Raw genomic sequence first — 14615 nt, 5'->3', positions numbered from 1 at the left:
CATTCCACACAATATCTATATGCCTCTGTCTTAATATGAAAATAATCATCTGGAACTACTTGCTAGTTCCGTAACTTGTCTTTTCCCAAGAATCTTTTAGTAAAAGCAGAATGTTCCCTGGATACCCTGAGCTTTGAGAGGCCCAAGCTCATGGCTGAGGGCTTGGGGGTTCTCATGGCTCAGTGCAGGAAATACAAGACCAGATCAAGATGTCACTCAGCTCCAGAGTCCTCGGCTTCCTGGGTCCTCATTCTGGGGGTTGGTGTCCACTAAAGGCTGGAGGCAAACATGAGGAGAGGGTAGGTATGGCCCTGAGCCCAGGGAGCTCCTAAACTCAGGTGAGTGAAATGTCCACTAGTCTGGCTGGATGGTATGTTCTGTGGAGCCCTCCCAGGCATGGCCTGCTCCCTCGGACCCCAAGGTTGGAGAATGAGGCCACTGAGGACTGAGAACCACGTGAGTCCTAACCTGGGGAGGAAGGCTTGAGGGAAACGTTAGAACAGACCTTGGGACTCCTAAAGCTCCCTCAGGGAGAGGGAGGATTTTACTGAAAGTCTGGCCGATTCCGAGCAGGAGAGAGATTCCAGGAGTAGCTGGATGTCCGAGCCCAGGACAGTAACTTCTAGCATCTACCGTCATCTGCAAGAGGACCGAGGTCCCTTGTGAGGCCGTGAGCTCCCAGTTATTGGAGGGGTTCAACACGGCCTTTCTAGAATGCCAAGAGGAGAGTCCTATACAGAGAAGTTCTGTCCCGTGGGTCCTTTCCACCTGGTGAAAGGGCAAATGTATATCCTCGCTTGGCTGCGGAAGAAGGATTATGCCCAGGAGGGGGTGGTGACAAGGGAGAAAGATGAGCTGGGACAAGTTCACAAAACCCGGTTCGGTGGCCCCGGGCTGCGTGCCCTCCCCGCCATGACCCCTCTTCCTGTGATCAACAGTGACACGGCGCCAGAGAAGCCAGGACTCTACGTGGAAGAGGCCCTGACTTCTTTTGAGACCCTGATCATATGACAGAACAGAAGTCAACAGATGGGACTTAAAAGTCTCCCGAGGCCTTCATGTGCCCCCAGGGCTCACTCTTCCAGAGGAGAACCTGGGGCTCCACTGCTCGCAGGGCCCCAGCGCCTTGGCTACGGCCGGCTGGCAGCCCTCTCCCCATACCCCATTCCTCCGTCCCGGGACCTTTGCAGCTCCTCCTCCCGGAGGGTCTTCTGGGCCTGCTGCTGAGTGGACACACAGGCGCTTCCAGGAGCAGGCACAGCTCTGTGCTCCCCTTGTGTGCACTTGCCCTTCCCAAAGCCAGTGAGGGCTTCACGAGGGAAAGCTGAAGGCCAGGACCTTGGGGTCACAGGACTCCTCAAGGGAGGGGGGCCAGGAGGCCTGACAGGAGGGGAAATGCCACCTGCATGCACAGGGTCTGAGGCTCCTCCGGGGACCTGGGACAAATTCTGGAACCAAAGATGTTTACATCCAGTGGCCTACTTCCCAACACCTGCGCCCACTGCCCTGCACCCGTGTCACCCTCTCCCCTTCTCCTGGTGCCCCTTCCGACCCCAGCTGTCCTGCAGGATGCAGCCCCAGTCAGGTCTTCCTTCCCCTCCGTTCACACCCAGGGGAGCCACAGAGGCGGAATGTGACTCACCGGCTCCCTCTTCCGGCCTCCGCAGCCCCCTGCTCCTCACTTGGCGTGGAAAGAAAAGCCCAGAGCAAAGCTCCATGGGGCCTCCACCAAGATGGACAGCCTGGAAATCATGCCAGGGGGAACTTACCGGTCTGTCTGGACTCCCCTCTCTCCTCCCCTTCAGGGATGTGCAGGAGTGGGGTGCAGGCATGGGGGTTCAGGAGTGGGAGTGCAGGTTTGAGGGGGCAGGAAGCAAGCCAATAGCCTCTTTCCCTCCTTTCAGCTGGGAAGCGCTGCTGAGAACTGAGTCCAACATGCATTTCCAGCAATTGATGGGGGGAGGCCTCCCCGGGGAGCCTTGGCTCATTCCCCCCCTTACCACATCCTGGACAGGTGCTGTGGTGACCCCAAGGAGCGGAGCCCATGTGGCCTAAACCAGACACTATGAACCCAGAAATGACAAATAAAACATCTCCGAGCTGGACCATCCTGGAAAGCCTGGAAGCTGATCCCTTGATCTGCAGCCAGAACCAGGCACTCACACATGCATGTACGCATGCACACATGCACGCATACTCGCACGCTCGCATGGAGTCCTCAGACAGACAATACACAGGCTGATGTCATCCCTCTGTAACAATGGGAGACCCAGTCAGGCTGTACCCACAGGCCTCCCTACTGGAGTATTTATAATGCCCTCTGTTGTTGTTATCCTTGTGAGCCCTCTTTGTAACCGTGACCCTTGACCTTGACAACAAATGCAAAAGCATAAACAAGGAGGTTTCGGGAATAAGGACGGAAGATAGAATGCATCAGACCCTCTCTCGGGTTCCCCTACAAATTAAGACATTTAGCACAAACCCTCTGAGTCCCATGAAGGGTTTTATATTTTCTCAGAGGACTCTCACATCTGTGGGTCCACTAGGTTTGAACCCTACGAGGCACATCTCCTTATCCCTATTTGTATCTGTTGAGATCCTTAGTCAAACACCAGAACCCGTCAGGGTAGCTGAAGTAGAGAAGGCATTTATCAAAGGAAGTAAGTTATCTCCACCAGAGCCGCAGAGTCTGGCTTGCAGAGTCCCCAGAATCGGTTGTGCGGGTTGCGTACTGCACAATGCCGCCACTTCTGAAGAGGCGCTATCCACACCCTAGACAGATCTGCATCTCTGTTGTGATAGACGCTGGATTTCTGTGCCATAGCCATTTCCCAGTAGGTGGCAGTCAAGGGTACATGAGGGCTGCCCTTGTCAAATCCTCCATGGCCTGGAAGCCAGGAAGGCAGCAACAATCCCAAGCCGTGCTGTGCCATGCTGCTCCAGCTGTTGCGCAGGGACCCCACTCCCACTGTTGGGCCTACTTATGCCAGGCCTCAGCCACTGGAGCTCCACCCCGAGCCCCACTCCCCTCCACCCATCCCCCAGAAAAAGCCAGATCCCACAGTTGTGGACTCCGCCCCCCTCCCCTGGATGAGGCACCCTATGCTGCTGCGTGTGACCCCTAGAGCCCTAGGCCCAGGCCTCAGCCTGACTGCAGGCCTCCCGGAAAAGGAGGCTCATGGAGCGAATCCTCCAGTCCCCAGCGGTGGTCTCAGAGCCACCAGGCACCCAGGCAGCGCTCTGCAGGACCCTGAGGTCAAGGTGGCAGGGCGAGGGGGGCAATGTGCCGACCCCCAGAGGGAGGACAGAACCGCCTGTCCTCATAGGGCTCTGCTGACACAAAGCTCAGCCTGCCTCTGTCCTGCCACACAGCGCTCCGATTCCGTGCGCGGCCTACCCCTGCCCAGCAGGCCTTCTGGGCCTTTCTCCAGATCCCGGAACGGCAGCACACAGCCTGAGTGCCTGCTTTGATGGAAATGGCTTTTTATTTTGCCATTTCAGCATCATTCCTGTGGGAAGGGCATCTCGCATAGTGCATTTCCCTTTCCTCATGGCCGGGGTAACCCAGCCCTTAGGACAGGGGCGGGACAGCAAGCTGCAGGGGGCAGGTAGGGGCAACGAGGCAAGAAAGAAGGGGGCACAACATGCAGGGTCAGGGTCACCGAGCCTCACTCTCTCCCTCCCTCCTCCATACAGAGCTTTGAGGGTTCCAAGCCTCCCAGCCTGTGCCCTGGGTCCCCACCTTGCTCACCACCTCACAGCCTGGCTCAGGGCAGCAGGGAGGAGGTGTGACCATACTCAGGGGACTTGGGGGCGGGGCTGGAGGGGGCTCGCACAACACCTGCCCACCGCACACTAGGTGCTCAGTCAACATTGGTTTCTTGCTGTCTTACCTCTCTGTTCCCTCAATAACATTTAAAATAATCATGGTTACCTACATTATTTACCTTTTTCCTTCTGTTTTGCTTCTCTTCCTCCAATGGAAAAGGAAGGAGGGAAGGGGAGAGGGGAAAAGGAGGAGAGGGAAGGAGGGGTCAGTACCCATTACTTATCCCAGTGATTATCTGAGTTGCTTTGGATAATCTGATGATGGGGCTTGCAGTTCCCGCAGGAAAGCTGAAAGAAGTAAAGCGCAAGGACAGCCTCTTCTTAAATCAGAATGTGGAGCTGGTCATTTCTCAGGGGCTGCCAGGCATGGAAAGCTGTTCGAGGAGAGCCAGGGAGAGTCATCCAGCTGCACAACTTTGATAACATGTGGTTGGGCCCCCTGTCCAGATGCTGCCCACTGACAGCCCCACCTCGCTCGATCCCCTGCGCCTACCTGGGCACAACGGAGACCACCCTGGGGCTGGAGGCGACAGAGGAAGCCTGGCTCATCCCACATGCCAGGAAGGGAATCATGATTTCAGAACCAGAGCCTAGAAATGGGGCTTGAGGTGATGAGAAGGGTTGTCAGGACAGTCCTTTGGCCTGGTGAGCAGATTCTTGCCTCTGCCCCAGGTGTTCAGGGGCCCCCGTGGGCCTGGAATCTAAGGACCCTGCACCCATTCTAGACAGAGCATGCTCAGAGCACCTGGGACCCTCAGCTCATGGGCTGAATGGCTGCAAGCCTGCTTCCAGGCCCGAGTGCATCTCTCCCCAGGACTTTCCTTCTTTCTTTTTTTGAAGATTTTATTTATTTTTTTGAGAGAGAGAGAGTGAGAGCATGAGCAGGGGGGAGAGGGAGAAGCAGGTTCCCCATGAGCATGATGGAGGGACTTGATCTCAGGACCTGGAATCATGACCTGACTGAAGGCAGATGCTTGACCACTAAGCCACCTGGGCGCTTCTCCCCAGGACTCTGAGGGCCGGGTGCTGGAGGAGTCCCTCCAGGGGTGGCTGTTTTTTGGGGAGGATGGAAAGAACTTATACCACCAGATTGGGGCATTCATAAACGAGACCTCTCAATCTTTGGGGTGGAGCAGCTTGTGGCAGTGGGGGTGGAAGAGAGGGCACAGCTGTGGGCCGGTGGACCTGCTCCCCCCACCAGAACCTCCAGGATCCGGAGCATCTAGTGAATCCAGCTTTCTAGATCTTTCCGAAGGGATGCTCACCGTGATAGAAGACTAGAACATGGGATGCCTGGGTGGCTCAGTGGTTTAGTGCCTGTCTGCGGCTCAGGGCATGATCCTGGAGTCCCGGGATCGAGCCCTGAGTCAGGCTCCCAGTAGGGAGCCTGCTTCTCCCTCTGCCTATTTATCTGCCTCTCTCTCTGTGTCTGTCATGAATAAATAAAAAAATCAAGTCTTTAAAAAAAAAAAAAGTAAAAAAAAAAAAAAGAAGAAGACTAGAACATAGTTTATGTAACAATCTGTTAGCTTGATTTCTATGTTTAGACCTGTGACACAGGGACCTCTACTCGTGTCCTCCCCAGGCTCTGGGAGCACGAGAGAGCCAGGGAAAGCCGTGGTGCCCCTAGGTCTACAGAAGGGCATGGCTGTGGCACTCCGCGGGGCTGCTGTCTTGCACGGTGACTTCCCCTGAAGTCACCTGCTTCTCATTCAGAGGGCAGGATGTGCTAGTGAGCCAGCTAGAAGGGGCTCCACACCTTCACCCCCCCCCGCGGAGGCTCCCTTCCCCGATCCCCCAGCTTAAGGGGCTGCTGTGCATTTACTGGGCACATTCAGATAGAGGAAACGTCTCACTTTCAGTTATGTAAACAGGCCAGCCCAAACCAACAGCAACGTGTCTGTCCATCTCCTGTCGCTACACTCCTGTGATGCTACCCTCTGCTCCTCCGGCACCTCAGGCTCCCACAGGGGGACAGGAACAGCAACTCTTGGGAGCAGAGTGTCACAGACTGGGTGGCTTATCAACCTCGTGGGCCTGGAGCTTGGAGGTGGAGGATCAGGGCGCCCACACGGTAGGGTTCTGCGGAAAGCCCTCTTCTGTGCCGTCCACCACCGTTCCATGCCGTGTCCTTGCAGGACAAAGAGCACAGAGGAAGCAAGCTTCCTTGCATCTCTGCTAACAGCACTACCCCCAGCCCGGGGCCCCATCTCCATGACCCCATCTCGTCCCACTCGCCTCCCAAAGTCTGCACCTCCTCATGGCATCCTGTGGGGGTGAGGTTTCAACATATGACTTTGAAGAAGACACAGGCACCCAGTGCCTACTGGCCACGTGCCCTTCTGTGCACCACATCCTCACACACCCACTAGCGACTGGTTCAGGCTCCTCGGGAGCTGGCAGAGAGGGGTGATGGCTTAAGCTTCTCCCTGGTTTCACACGCAGCTGCACTAACCATCCCTCTGTCTGCCGGTGGGTCTCTTCAACTTGTGTGGGTCATCCTGAGGCCCAGCATTGGCCACTCCACCAATGGGGGCAAATGACGGCAGGGCGGGGTGCTTGGGCGGGGCCTTGCATATAACTTTCTTTCTTTCTTTCTTTCTTTCTTTCTTTCTTTCTTTCTTTCTTTCTTTCTTTCTTTCTTTCTTTCTTCTTTCTTAGATTTTTATTTATTCATGAGAGACACACAGAGAGAGGCAGAGACACAGGCAAAGGGAGAAGCAGGCTCCCTGTGGGGAGCCTGATGTAGGACCCCATCCCAGGACCCCAGGATCAAGCCAGAGATGGACGCTCGACCGTGAGCCACCTGGGTGCCCCTCCACATAAGCTTCTGCAAGCTCCCCTGGGTGACCAGCTGGACACGGAGACGTGCTGACCTTTACAGTTTCTCTCCTTGGGGTAAGGCTGTAGGCCCTGGGGAAACATAAGGATGGCCTCCAACTTTATTTTGTTCGGACATCAAAGACAAGTGGCTCTCTGATCTTTATGGGGAGACACGTATGAACAGAACAGTGGGCTAAGGAAAAGCATTAAAGCCAGGACTTATGTAGGTATTCATCCTTTCGAAGGCAGGAAGCTAGGTGCTCATTTGCAAGGCGGGGAAGGCCAACAGTGAAGGAGAAAACGGATCTGTTGAAAGGCTATCATAGCTCAGAGGACTGGTGGGAAGTTGGAGAGCCAGCCCCAGAAACCAGGGAGAAACCCAAAGAGGTAGGACCTCAGCCTCCCTGGCAGCCTCCCCAGCAGCCTCCCCAGCAGCCTCCCCAGCAGCTCCCCTGGCAGCCCCCCAGGCAGTCCCCTGGCAACCCCCCCAGCAGCCTCCTCAGCATCCCCAGCAGCCCCCCACCCCGGGAGCCCCCCAGCAGCCTCCCCAGCAGCATCCCCAACAGCATCCCCAGCAGCATCCCCAGCAGCCCCCCAGGAGGCTGCCACTCCGTTAAGTGAATGTCACTGTGTCCAGGTGCTAAGTCACAGCAGGAGCGTCAAAAGTGCCAAGGCCACAGAGCTGGTCTCCTGCTCTAGCTGCCGAGATGCGGGAAGGGGGTTTCTGGCCCTCTGAGTGTCTGCTCACCCGCATACTCACCTATTGGAGCTGTATCCCAAGTGGAGAGTGCCTGAATACTGCAGCACCAAAAGGCGACAGAGGTCAGGTGCAGTCAGTGGGCATGGCTGAGGACAAGGTCCCCTTGTCATTCCTCTTACCTGTTCATACCAAAAGCAGCATCCTTATGGCTTCTGATTCTAACAACAGGGTCCGACCAACAGTTTGGACAAAGGCCCTTGTCTACGATTTCGGGATTTTTGAGAATTTCCTGGATTGTTTCCCATTTTCAATCCCTCTTTACTACTGCGAAGGACGGCCCGATGGGCTTGCCAGAATTTAGGAGGCTGCTTTCCGAGGCTTTCTGGCCCACTGGTTCTCTGTGTGACCTTGAAAAGAGTTACTTCAACTCCCTAAATCCCTATTTGATCATCTGGAAAGCGAGGGGGTGGGTGACAGGAGCCCCGGGATGTCTTGGTGCTGTCACAAGGTGGGAGCTCATGCTTCCGCAGCACGGAGCACTTGCAAGGGGCCTCATTTCCCAACAAAGGCCGTCCTCGTCTCTTTTCAGGACTAACGTTGCCCAATATGCAGGATGTGCATAAACCAAGGCTGTGTGGTGTAAATATTGTTGAGACTGACACCAATCCAGATCCAAAATAACCCACCGACCACGCCATTCTATAGCAAGCACACAAGGCGACACACGGGATTGCTTCCCCTTTTGTCTTTCCAATGGGGATGCGCTCGCTGAATATTCTATTTTCATGCACACATATGTGCAAGCACGCACGCAGGCCTGTACACGCATACCCACGGGCCTGTGTTGCCATCAACGTGCTTAGGGCTGCATATGGAATTATCTCTGTGAAAAGCTTTATTTTTCATGGGTTTTGCCTTCATTGCAGACACAGGACGAGTTCTTGGGCTTGCTTTCCATTCCCAGTTTATTTTTCACTTTATTCTCTATGCTGGATAGGCCACCTGCCCGTGGACATGCCAGCGAACATCTGCCTACAGAATAAGATCTGGCCACGCATTTCAGACACCAGACAATTGGTTCTCTCTGGGGTAACCATCTTCTCTCTGCCACCCACCCCACTGCCCTTCTGTGGAGGAGTGTGGAAGAGGGGGAATCGGGGGTAGAGGTAGAAGGCAATGAAGTGGACATTTGTGGGACCACGAGTAGGTATGTGTATCTTCTTCTCAAGTTTTGTCTGAAGATAAATTCAATCTCCATGACCTGAGTCCATGTTGCACACTTCGGGTACCCTGTCTACACGCATGTGACCCGGTCACATGTTTTCCCCCTGGAACAGAGCTCCTTGAGAATCTCTGCAATTCTTCCCTAATTGACACAGGGCCTGGCCCCCAAGAAGGTCTTAATAGACACAGCATCGATAAACAATGCTGCCTTGTACTTGCACTTTCCCGTCAGCAAATTGCTGTTCTGTGTGATTTCATTTGATTGATAAGCTCACAGTTGTCTCCACTCATCAGGCAAGGAGGCTGAGGTGTAGAGAAGCCGAAGATGTCCTGGCCAGAGGCAGGGAAGCAGGTGAGGAGTATTCCCTGCTGGCTCGAGCTTGTCCAGGACGCTGCCTGGAGGACGGCGGCTCCTCTCTCCCCTAGGTAGACCGGAGCTCAGCTTCTCAAACAGCCTGGTCAGTCGGTCCCAAAATATTTTCAGAAATCGTTCTAGAACCTTTGCCTTGGTCTCTTTACCGTATCCAATATTTCCTCTCTATGCCAATTATTCTCCTGATGACAGCTCTTCTTGCTGCCCTAGGAGGCCACGCTGCTGATGGACCCAGACCCCGATCATCAAATGCCAACACCAAGGCAGCAGGGAGATCCTGTTCAGTAGGGGGTCCGCCCTGCTTCCCTCAAGTCCTGTCCATCCCCCCTCACCACCTGGCTCAGGATGCTAACAAGGGTGGAAGGGAGGTGTAGTTAGGGAAGCTGACTGTACACCTGCAGTGCTATTTCACTCAGGCAGGCCCAGGGATTCATCCATGTTCCCTCCTGTCCTCCCTAACTCTCCTTGGATTTCCCTCCACATGCCCCTGACTCTCTCCAACCCTCTAGGAGGGATAGTGATGGTGGTCATAGCTCCAAGCACACTCCTCTGATCCATACCCCACTCCCATCATCATCTGCTCCTTTCTCCTGCCCCCTCCAACATACATGCCTTCCAGAGGCTTCCTTGGTAAAATGTATTGTCAAACCACACTGGCCTTCCAGGAGCTAGCCCTTGACAAGGACCTTGTCCCCAGGACCCGATAGCCAGTCTAGCCTTAGTTTTGTTGACTGGGTCTCCTGCCCCATGCCTCATTTTCAGAGGGCCACACTAGGGCCTGTTTCCTGATACGTCTCTCCTCCAAAGATCAGAAGTCCACTGGATAGGGTCAGTGAATAAAATATAGGATACCCAATTACATTTGAATTCCAGATAAACAACAATAATCTTTTAGTTTAAGCATGCCCTGGAGATATACCCATAGTAGAAAAATTATTTGTTATCTGAAATTCAAATTCAACTAAATATCTTGTATTTTCATTTGTTAAATCTGACCAGATGGTCAAGGGGATGTGCTCACTTGAAGCATCTCCTGGGTACATGGGACCCCACATAAAGAGCCCAGAACCCACTTCTAGGGCCTCTGCAGTTTCCTTTCCTGTGGGTGTCTGGTTCCCCTTAGTGTGTGTACGTCTAGGCCTGAGGGGTAGCCTGGAGGCACCAGTTCTAGGCTGGGGATGGAACCTGGATGTCCACACATGCTCTGGAAGTCTCTCATGGGGAGGCAGGAGCCCAGGGTGGGGCAAAGGAGGGGCAGACCACAGGCCGGGGGCCACCAGCCCGCTAAGGTTCAGGGTAGGCCTGCCAGCAGCCTCCTCCCCAGAGCAAAGTCATGCAGTGTGCACCTGTTACACTTCCCAGCTGCAATAACATGCACACAGGACAGTGGGGTCCCCTGAGTGGGGTCCCCTGGGAAAGGGCGCCTGTTTGCCAGCCAGGTTGAGTCAGGGCCACGGTGATGGGCTCCCTCAGGCTCTGCTATCAAGCCACTGCTGGCTTTCTTGTTCAGGAGGATATCCAGACCACAGACGCAGAGAGCCTGGGTGGCACATGGCATTTAACGACCCTCCTGCCAGGAAGTTGCCTAGGCTCTGGCCACAGCCCTGAGCTTCAGTTTCTTCAAAGATAAAACCTGAAGGGTCCTATCTCTTGGATGGTTGTGAAAATTAAGGTGATTTGGCAAAACTAGGGAGCCAGTAAAAAGATTAGTGGTTCCCAGGGACTGGGGGAGAGCAGGTGACTGGGGAGCCCTGGGAGCTGTAGGGCAGTGAAACCGGCATGATAGGACAGCGGTCGCGACGTGTCGTCATACACTTGTCAAATCCCATCGGCTGTACAAGGGCAGGAGTGACGTCCAAGGTAAACTATGGACTTGGCGCAATAATGAGTCAGCCTAGGTCCAGCCATTGTAGCAAATAAGCCACTCCGCTTCCCGGTGACAATAGGGAGGCTGTGGGGGGGGGGGGGCGGGGGGGCGGGCACTGGCCTCTGCATTTCTCAATTTTGCTGTGAACCCAAAATCGTCCTAAAAAAGTAGTACGGTGCTGAATGCACCAGGGCCTCCCGTAGTTCTCTTAGCCATTCAACAGACATGACCGAGCGCCTACCTGGACCTAAGTATTTAGAGAGCTCATCTCAGAAAGGTAAGTGTTCTTCTCGAGCTAGAGTGAGACTCGGAGATTTCTCCCCAGGAGAAGAAAGCACCGCCACGCGTCACACAGACAGAAGGGTGGCCCGCCAGGGGGTCGGGGGCCGACAAGACCGGTGGGCGATGCGGTGGGGGGATGCAGGGGCTCCCCGAGTCTGTCCCGGCCCCAGGAGCGGAGACAAGAGTCGGGGAGCGGGACGGAGCGGGCTGGGCTCCCATGCGGGAGGCTTGGATTGGGAAACGATCGCAAAGGGGCCCCCGGCCGAGGGCGTCCTGCGGTGCTGGGGCAGCCCCGGGGCGCTCAGCTGGCGGCCCAGGTGGGCGGAGGCGGGGCGCGGCGGCCAGGAGAGAGGATGGGGACTGCAGGCCGGCCCGCCGCGCCCCCGTGTGGCCGCCGCGCGCAGCTGCACCGCGCGGGGAACAAAGCGCTGGGCGGGGGCGGGGCAGCGCGTGCTGGGGGCGGAGCCGGGAGGGGCGGAGCCGGGAGGGGCGGAGCCGGGAGGGGCGGAGCCGGGAGGGGCGGAGCCGGGAGGGGCGGAGCCGGGAGGGGCGGAGCCGGGAGGGGCGGAGCCGGGAGGGGCGGGGCCGGGAGGGGCGGGGCCGGGAGGGGCGGGGCCGGGAGGGGCGGGGCCTTGCGGGGGCTGGGGAGCGGGAAGCGCTGGGCTCCTGCGCTGTGGCCTCCGCAGGGGTCTGGTCCCCCGGAGCACGCCGTCCCTCTCAAAGGGAGCTGTGCCTGCGGTCTCGGCTGCTGGAGAGTCCTCGGAGGGGGGCACGCGGCGGGGAGAGGCGCTGTGACACCCCAGCCGCCAGGCAAGGTCGCCTCGCGTCCCCGAAGCTCCAGCGTGAGCCCAGAGCAACTGGAAGAGATCCGATTGTGGACAGTGTGATGCCAAGAGACAGAAGAGCCCACTGCCTTGGAACCGAAGCGTCCGTTCATTTAGGGAGCTCCAGGAGAGCTATGCTAGAGGAGTGGAGAGGAGAGAGAGAGAGAGAGAGAGAGAGAGGTGGCCCCAGGCTCCCCTCCTCCCTCCGAGGCCTCTAATTTGTCCTGAAGTTAGCAGAGATGCAGAGAAGCACATGGGATAGGGTCCCCCACCCAAAGTTCGTGGGCACACAACCTGGAGACCCCTCTGAACGGTTGCCATCTCCAGAGCAAGGGGGACCTCTCCTGTCCAGGACTCTAAACTAACCTGTCACAGTTTGTGCCCTTGGTCCTTGCCCTGCCCTCAGAGGCTACGCCTTGTCCAGCACCGTCTCAAGAGGAGGAAAGGCCACCTCCCCCAATAAAACCAAACCCAGAGCTGCCAAAGTTGGCAAAGGGAGAAGATTCTGGTGAGGATGGACCATGGGTACTGCCACTCCTGGTTCAGGGCTTCCACCCAAAATCAAGCATAAGACCTCTCCCCTAATCTCCCTGCTTGGCTGAGCGCAGGCTGGAACATTCACTAAGGCCCGACTGGGAGCTGTGGTGGGGGCAGAGGGAATTCAAGGACAATGGAAGAGAAACAAGTACAGATCTTTCAGAATCTACACCCTCTGCCTTCAGACACAGAGCTTCTTGGTCAGCTTTCTGGGCCAGTTCATCTTTCCTGCATGACCCACATCCCAGGGGGGCCACAGCAGGTCCCCTTCCACCTCCAAGGTCAGTCCCAAGGAGGGAAAAGATCCAGAGTACCTCCTAGGAGCACCCACCTGTTCCCCCAGAAACTGATACCCCAACAAGGTGGCCCCTCAGAACCCAGCAAGACAATCACTTCAGCCTAGGAGACACACACACACACACACACACACACACACACACACTGAGCCAGGCTCCAGCATTCAGTTGGGAGGGCTATGCACTTGTTCTTTTGCTCAGAGCCTATGACCACGGAGCTCCCATCTACCTCAGCCCTGCCCCTCTGCCTGAGTTCTTGTTCACAGGGCCAGCATTTCCTGAAGCCAGCATTTCCATTGAGGATACCCATGGAGCACCCACCATGTACAAGCCCCTGTGTGAACACTTTGGACCATCCTGTCTGGCCCGGTGGCTTCTTTCCCAAGCTGGAGCCTAAGAATCTGCTCTCACTCAAACCTGCCCCTCCCCCCTGCTCCCCAGCTTCTAGCCTCAAATACCACCCTCTTCCTCTGGTGGTTGGTTCCTCAAAATTACCACCCTGTCTCACTACTGGCCTGCCTCAGCAAGGTGCAGGGTGTCATTAGCAGTTGATTAAATACCAGAGCTTGTGGTGGTTTGCATCATTTTTGTGGACTCTTAGACATCCGGCCTTTGCTTAAGAAGTAACTTCTCTAATGACCTGCTTTCTTGGAGAAACTCATCTTGATTTAAATATCCTAGAACAGAGCACACTTGCTCTGTAAAGGGCCAGGTGGTAAATCTTTGAGGCTTTGCAGGCCATACAGTCCCTGCTACAAATAAACTCTGCCCTGGTAGTAAAAGCAGCCACGGACGATAGGTAAATAAATAGAGACAGCTGTGTTCTAATAAAACTTTACTTACAAGAACGAGCAGTGAGCTGGATTTGGCTCCCTGGCTGTAGATTGCTTCTCCCTATTCTCCACCTATAATATGTATTTTGGCCTCACGGCTTAAGCAGGCAGATGAAAAGACCTCAACACGGAGGTCTGGGTGAAAAAGCTAGGCCCAAACCTCATGGCTCGGTGATCCCCAAACCTCAGTTTTTTCACTTAGAAATGGGGAAGTATGTGAGGAAGGATATCACTCCACATACACTCTCAGAGGCCTCTGCTTTGGGCTGGAATTAGCCATGGCAGGGAGATGTTGGTGAGCACCTTTGTAAACTCTGAGGTGCCCTGCATAGCCGCATCAGCCGAGGTTGATCTGAGCACCATCCGAGGACAGAGTGGGGTGGGGGCAGGGAGGGCAGGGGGCCCAGTGGGAGCCACCCCCCGGCCTTGGCTTGACCTGGTAGCTTCATGTAGAAGCTGAAAATTTTGGGATATGATCACCGGCTTCTTGGTGTTCTCAAAATATCAGTCAGCAAGCTGCTGGCTTTGCACAGCTCTCTAGCTGCTTTGTGACCTCAACTTCCACTCCTTCAGCCCCGACTGGGGCGACTGCAGCTGCAGAGCAGATGTTCTTTCCAGAGTTGTGGCAACCGTGAGCGTAGCCAAAGCCCCTTCTGGTGTGGGTGACCTCGGACACTGGACCCAACTGGGTCCTACGGGCCTCAAAACACTTCGGCCCTCTTTCTTGCCGCATCACAAGGAGGTGGGAAGGGGAGGACGGGAGAGGAGGAGCCTCTTTGTCCCCTTCCTCCCCTTTCCTGGGGCCCAGGGTGGGCACCCTCTTCACACTAGGTCTTCTGAGAAGCAGGCTGGGGCACTTGCTCTCCCAGGGGCTGGGCCCCCAGGGCGTCAGGGTTTAGGATACACAGGCATCTGGGCACTGCTCCAGGGGCCTCTGTGTCATTTCCTGGCGACCTTCAAGCACACAGAAGTTGTTAGGTGGGGCAGGCCTGGAAAGGCCCGACCTTGCTGGGAATCCAGTGCAGCAT

General features: G+C 55.8%; 1 long non-coding RNA gene across 1 annotated transcript; it reads left to right on the top strand.

Moving 5' to 3' along the window:
* The first annotated feature begins 10949 nt into the window (after nt 1-10949).
* Nucleotides 10950-13324, top strand: LOC140594961 (uncharacterized). The gene is made up of 2 exons (XR_011996250.1): nt 10950-11092; nt 13021-13324. It is a non-coding gene; the product is annotated as an uncharacterized lncRNA (long non-coding RNA).
* Nucleotides 13325-14615: the final 1291 nt, after the last annotated feature.

Source organism: Vulpes vulpes, chromosome 13, assembly GCF_048418805.1.
Source record: "Vulpes vulpes isolate BD-2025 chromosome 13, VulVul3, whole genome shotgun sequence".
Taxonomy (NCBI): domain Eukaryota; kingdom Metazoa; phylum Chordata; class Mammalia; order Carnivora; family Canidae; genus Vulpes; species Vulpes vulpes.
The sequence above is the reverse complement of the archived record's forward strand: the minus strand, read 5'-3'. Positions and strand labels throughout refer to the sequence as shown.